At 40.8% G+C, this 5,625-nt stretch overlaps 1 long non-coding RNA gene across 1 annotated transcript; it reads right to left on the bottom strand.

The window, feature by feature from the left end:
• Window positions 1-538: 538 nt before the first annotated feature.
• On the bottom strand, window positions 539-3,661 carry LOC122547306. Its single transcript, XR_006310964.1, has 2 exons — window positions 3,621-3,661; window positions 539-712 (listed from the first exon to the last, which is right to left on the bottom strand). It is a non-coding gene; the product is annotated as an uncharacterized LOC122547306 (long non-coding RNA).
• Between the last annotated feature and the right edge of the window lie 1,964 nt (window positions 3,662-5,625).

Here is a 5,625-nt window from a genome sequence, read left to right as displayed (position 1 = left end):
ACATTTGAGCACAGTTATTCATCTGTAAGTGATACTTTCTGATATCTGAATATGAAAGTGTAGTTGTCAAATCATTCCCGTTGGTATGTACAATGAAAATAAGAGAGTGTGTGTCACTTTCTGTCATGTGAACATCTGAGTGTTATGAATCTATCCATGACAGTGCCTGCAAAAGATTGTGTGTGTGTGTGTAAGTAACTGCCCTGTTAATACGTGTGTCATCATCAATGCGTTTTTGCTTGTTTCTGCAAAGTGAATGTGTGAACAAAGGTATCAATGCATGCTTGTCAGTTACTATTTGGTAAAGGGATGTATTTCTCTGGCAGCCACTAATATTCTCTGTGAGGGTGTGATTCGTTATGAGGGTGATTGTAGGCAGATCTGTTTCAGTTCGTGAGTGCATATTTTGGACAAGAATTCAGACTTTCCAGTTTCAAAATTGTGCAAATATCAATGAGCTATGAATGGTGACATTTGTTCAAACTGGACACATGTGCATTGTGAACTGTGAGAAAGAAACAAACTGATATTTTCTCAATTGTTTGAACATCTCTGTCTTAAACTGAGCTCAATGTGTGGAAAAATCTGACAGTGGAAAGGATGTTCTTCGCTCTGACAGCAGTAACATACCTGCTGTTTGTTAGAAGCAGCTGGTCACACTCGGCTCTGTACCGAGGGAATATTACATTGTCTTGGTCCTTTGAGTACTTGCCTGGAGGAAGACAGAAGTGAAATCTCCTGTAAATCACCATCAGCCAAGTTTGACCATCTTTAACTGATCAACGCAACATTCTGTTAATAATCATGGAGGATATTGTATTTAAAGCCAGGAATTCAAACAGAACAACATGTCTGATTCTACTCTTTCTCCATGTCTGGTGATGTTTCTTTTTGTTAATTCAATACCAATTGAGTGCGGTCCAGAAACTGTTCCTGCCAGTCTCTGTTTCATGGATATGTCAACATAGCTATCAATTTGGACCTGTCAATTTTTCCTGTACAAATATTTGAATGGAGTTATCCATCTCAACTTGTAAATGTCAAAATACAGTTATAAATACATATTTGTCAGTCTCTACAATGTGAATGTGTGAATTTATTGAGCAGCCTATCCCTGTCAGTTTCTGCTCTGTTAATCTGAGAGTGTCAGTACTAACCTGTACCTGTCAGTTTCTGGTTTGTTAATAGATGAATGCAGTTATCAACATATACCTGCCAGTTTCAGTCAGTGTGAATGTGAGAGTGCTGTTATCAATCTGTACCTGTCAGATTTTGCTGTGTGAATGTGACTGTCATTTTCAGTCTGTCAATTCTGTCTTGTGAACAAGAGATTGTCAATCAATGTGTTGCTGTTAGATGCTGCAATGAGAATGTGTGACTGTAGTTATCAATCTATCCATGTCACTTTCTGCTATATGCATACAGGCGTGCAGTTATCAATTTGTACCTAACAGTTTCTGCTCAGTGTCTGTGGGTGTATTTATCAAGCAATTGCTATCAGTGTTTGCAATGTGAAAGTAAATTGATCAATCTTTCCTCATTAGTTTCTGTTCTCTGAATCAGAGTGTTTAATTATCAATGAGTAACTGTCAGTTTTTGGCTTTGTGAATGTGTAATTGCATTTATCATTATGTACCTATCAGATTCTGCTTTGAGTTTTTCTGAGAGTTTAGTTTAATCTGTCCCTGTCAGAATCTGTAAATGTAGTTACTAATCCATATCTGTCAGTTTTTCTGGCTGAATATGTGTGTGAAATTGTCAGTCTATCCCTGATCAATTCCGCTGTATGAATATGAGAAATTCGGAAGCAATGCTTCCTGTCAGTCTCTGCAATGTGAATATGTGAGTGTATTTATCAATATTTCCCTGTCAGTTTCTGCTTGGTGAGACAGTGCTGTGATCAATACATTCTGCCCTATGAATATTTGAGTGTCTTTCTAAAATTATACTCGTCATAAAATTTTCTCTACATATACAGAAGTTTAGCAGTCAGTTTCGTCAATGTGAATATGTGGGCACAGGTTCGAATCTATGCCTATCTGTTTCTGCCAAGTCAATATGAGAGTGCAGTTTTCAATCTCTATCTGTCAGATTCTGTGTGAAATTGAGTGTACTTATCAAACTGTATCTGAGAGTTTATGTTAAGTGAAAGTGGAAGTGTTGTTATCAATTTGTACCTGTGATTTTCTGTTACGTAACTAGAAGAGTGTAATTTCCAATCTGTCCCTATCAGTGTCTTCTCCATATATCCAAGGAAGTAATTAAATTATACCTGCCAATTTTTGCTATGTGAATGAGAGCATACATCTCAATCAATATCTGGCAGTATGAACTATGAGAGTGTTGCTATCAGTCTGTACCTTTCAGTTTCTGTTATTTCAACATGTGAGTTTAGTTATTTTCAACATGTGAGTTTAGTTATCAATCTGTACCAGTCAGTTTCTGCTTGGTGAATATGTGAGTGAATATATCAATCATTCCCTGTCAGTATCTGTGTTGTGAATATGTGAATAAGGTTATCAATTTGAAAACCTGTCAGTTTCAGACATGTACATATGGAAATATACCTGTCAGATTCTGCTCTGTGACTATGGTGCAGTTATCAATCTGTCTTTGCTTTGTGAACATCCAAATATAGTCATTAATATGGACATGTCAGTTTCTACTATGTGAATGCGTATGTGTATTTCCTAACCTACCCCTGTGAGTTTCTGCTGTCTGTCTATGAGAGTGTTGACATGAACATGTAGCTGTAAGTTTCTGGTTTGGTAACGTTCGAATGCCTTTATCAAAATGTATGTCAGTTTCTGTAATGTCCAGTTATGAATTTATGACTGTAACTTTCTGTCCTGTGAATATGTAAATGGTGGTTATCATCTGTACCTGTTAGTTTCTGCTTCATAAATGAATGAAGGTAGTTGTCCACCTGTTCCTGTCAGTTTGTGCTGTGAATGTGTCAGTGTAGTTACCAGTCTGCATCTGTCAATTTCTGCTAGGTGAATAAGAGAGTGTAGTTCCCAATATGTACCTGTGAGATTCTGATCTGTTATGTTTGAGTATTGTTTTCAAACTGTACATGACAGTGTGTTTATCCCTCTGTGAACTTGGAAGTGTAGTAAGAAATCTTTACCTGTTAGGTTACATAGCTTAAAAATACGGGGTAGACCATTTAGGACAGAGATGAGGAGATATTTCTTCAACCAGAGAGTGGTGACTGTGTGGAATGCTCTGCCTCAAGCTACCAATACACTAACTGTTGAAGGAAAGAACGAGGAACGCTATGTCTAATGCTTTACTCGAAACTTCAAATCTGTTCACTCTAATACGTGTCCTTTATAGGATTGTCACAAAATTGTGGTCTGTGCTTCCATTATTCACCACCCAACATCAACAAACAACATGAAATAGAAGCCAAACAGAATTCCCATCAGTGTTTAGGGGATTGTAAACCCCAAGAATGTCCCACAGCAGCTTCTTCCCGCTCTGCCTCCCTCAGCAGGCCCACACACAGCCCGAGAAAGGCCTCTCTCTTCCCCCCAGCCCGCTCACTCCAAGTTCCGGGACCAGTTCCTGCTCCGCTCGGCCTCTTACAAACAGCCCCCGGTTCTCCCTGAACTCACCCCGAATCAATCCCGGTCTCGGAGCCCCCTCTGTGTCCCAGGCTCCCATCCCGATGTGCTGCTGGAAGGAGCCTGCTGTTCCCTCGCTTCCCTGGGCGCTGATCTCTCCATTGCGGTCTGTTACAAACAAACCTCTTGCACTCACTGAGTAAATGCTCCTCAATGGCAGCGCTGGGGGAGGGCCTCACGCATGCGCTCCTCTGCTCAGGAACAGTCAGCTTTGGTGGAAGGGGTAGCATCGCGCATGCGCTGCTTCAAGTTGCCAGAATAAATCATTCACAATAAACTGACAGTGACAGCAGCAGTGCTAAACCCAAACCCAGTATCGGGGATCAGGATCAAAGCACTAATATTACTTCCAAAATAGTAGAGACTAAATGAGCTTGGATTGTTTTTTTCTAGAGCAGAGATGACTGAGGTGTGAAAGATTATGAGGCGTATGGAGAGGGTGCATGTAGAGAAGCTGTTTCCCTTGAGCGATTAATCACAAGTGGTGATTGGGTTAGAATATGGTTAAGGATAAGGATTCTCACTATGGTGTAGGGTAAGGGGTAAATATATTGAGGGAAAATCTCTTTCACTCAGCAAGTGGTGGAAATCTGGAAGATACTGGCTGGGAAGGCAGTGGTGCCCAGAAACCTTAACCTTGAAAAAGTATTTGGATGAGCACTTGAAATGTCATACCATTAATGGACGTGGGACAAGTGCAGAAAATTAGCAAACCTTCAGTAGTAGTTATTGTGAGTGAAGACACGATGTCTGAAGGGCTTTTCAGTGCTGTATGAGTATATCCATGTCAGTTTTTGCTCTGTGTATCTCAGGGTGCAGTTATTAATTTGTACCTGTCAGTCTTTGGTTTCTGACTATGTATTTATCATATGCCACCTGCCAAGTTTTTGCTGTGTATATATGAGAGTCTAGTTATCAACCTGTAACTTTTAGGTTGTAGAGACATACAGCTTTTGATCCAAATAGTGCACACTGACAATATACCCTAAACTAATCAAGTCTCATTTGCTAGCATGGAGTCATAGAGATATATAGCATGGATACAGAACTTTTGGTCCAACCCGTCCATGCCGACCAGATATCCCAACCAATCGAGTCCCACCTGCCAGCACCCAGCCCATATCCCTCCAAAACCTTCCTATTCATATACCCATCCAAATGCCTTTTAAGTGTTGCAATTGTACCAGCCTCCACCACTTCCTCTGGCAGCTCATTACATACCCGTACCACCCTCTGTGTGAAAAAGTTGCCCCTTAGGTCTCTTTTATATCTTTCCCCTCTCACCCTAAACCTATGCCCTCTAATTCTGGACTCCCTGTTGCTAGGGAAAAGACATTGCCTATTTACCCTATCCATGCCCCTCATAATTTTGTAAGCCTCTATAAGGTCACCCCTCAGTGTCTGATGGTCCAGGGAAACAGCCCCAGCCTGTTCAGCCTCTCCCTATAGCTCAAATCCTTCAACCCTGGCAACAAGCTTGTAAATCTTTTCTGAACCCTTTCAAGTTTCACAACATCTTTCCGATAGGAAGGAGACCAGAATTGCATGCAATATTCCAACAGGGGCCTAACCAATGTCCTGCACAGCCGCAACATGACCTCCAAACTCTTGTACTCAATACTCTGAACAATAAAAGAAAGCATACCAAACACCATCTTCACTATCCATCTACCTGTGACTCCATTTTCAAGGAGCTATGAACCTGCACTCCAAGGTCTCTTTGTTCAGCAACACTCCCTAGGACCTTAACATTAAGTCCATAAGTCCTGCTGAGATTTCCTTTCCCAAAATGCAGCACCTCGTTTATCTGAATTAAACTCCATCTGCCACTTCTCAGCACATTGGCCCATCTGGTCAAGATCCTCTTGTAATCTGAGGTAACCCTCTTCGCTGTCCACTACGCCTCCAATTTTGGTGTCATCTGCAAACTTACTAACTGTACCTCTTATGCTCGCATCCAAATCATTTATGTACATAATAAAAAGTAGAGGACCCA

This window comes from Chiloscyllium plagiosum, unplaced genomic scaffold (assembly GCF_004010195.1).
Source record: "Chiloscyllium plagiosum isolate BGI_BamShark_2017 unplaced genomic scaffold, ASM401019v2 scaf_9201, whole genome shotgun sequence".
Lineage (NCBI taxonomy): Eukaryota > Metazoa > Chordata > Chondrichthyes > Orectolobiformes > Hemiscylliidae > Chiloscyllium > Chiloscyllium plagiosum.
The sequence above is the reverse complement of the archived record's forward strand: the minus strand, read 5'-3'. Positions and strand labels throughout refer to the sequence as shown.